Consider the following 1157-nt stretch of genomic DNA (forward strand, 5'->3'; position numbering starts at 1 on the left):
CAAGAGGAAGGACTTGGGGCTGAATATGTTGGTAGAAATGTCCCTAGCTACTTCTGACATCTGGCGACTAGGTAGAGAAGAAAAGTGACAAAGGAAAGAATATAAATTCCTGTCCAATTGAAAGTTAGACAGCAAGGAACATTAGATGGGAAGCCTTCTTACTTCCATTGATCTCCTGGCTCTGGTTTATTTTGAAAGAGGAGGCACAAAGTGGCTGATGTGCTATCATCTCCTCTTATTCCTCTCCATGTTCTCTTGTTCCCCAGACTGGCCGAGTCTAGGTGCTCATTGCTGGAATAGTTTGTCCCAGCTGGTATTCAAGGAGGTTTGTACTTAAGTCCTGGACACTGTCCCTGAGCACTTCTGCTTAAGGCTAACACACTACCACTTTGAGTTATAGTACCTCTTCCAGTGTTTGAAGGTTAGAGATAAGAGGCTCGAGCCATACTTCCAGCCTTTCTTTGCAGGTTAGTTGGATGATGGAGTCTGAGGGATTTTTGGCCTGGGCTGGCTTTGAACTGCAATCTTTGCCACAAAAGCCCTTTGTTATTTCCAATTAAAGCAACAAGGAGATCAAATAGAATAAGTAGGGCTTACCTGACCCTTATCAAGAATTGACCAAATAATCTGCAATGACAAACCTCGTTAGACGTGAGAATCTTAGCACAGATATACCCAATATTTTAGAATCACTTAGTCAGTACCAAACTACACAACACAAAACAAAAAAGGCAAAACTCAAAACTTAAAATTTTTGACAAAAATATTTAGATATCTCTGCTAACAAATTACATCAGATGGTTGGGCATCAGTTACCAGGGTCTGTGAAAAGTGCAACTTGTTAGCAAGGCACATTAGAAATAGATGAATGGAGGAGTAGTAAGCTTGGTGGAAGGGTACAGGATGGATGGGGCCAAACCCTTAACCCACCATGTGGCCAAGATTGCAAACTCAAGATGGCGAATTTCTGAAAAAATGCAAAGAAAATCTTAACAAAAAATCAAGCCTAGTTTGGCTAGCCTTTATGAGGAAATTAGAGGGGGTCCCCAGGACCCAGCCCATGTAGCATTCTTCAGCGCACAATCCAAAATGTTGTAGAAAAGAAAGGGAGAGATATGGAAAGTTGGACATGAATGGCAGAGAGCAAAGGGAGCCTG

Source organism: Dipodomys spectabilis, unplaced genomic scaffold (assembly GCF_019054845.1).
Source record: "Dipodomys spectabilis isolate Male_0828 unplaced genomic scaffold, ASM1905484v1 ptg000359l, whole genome shotgun sequence".
Classification (NCBI taxonomy): Eukaryota; Metazoa; Chordata; class Mammalia; order Rodentia; family Heteromyidae; genus Dipodomys; species Dipodomys spectabilis.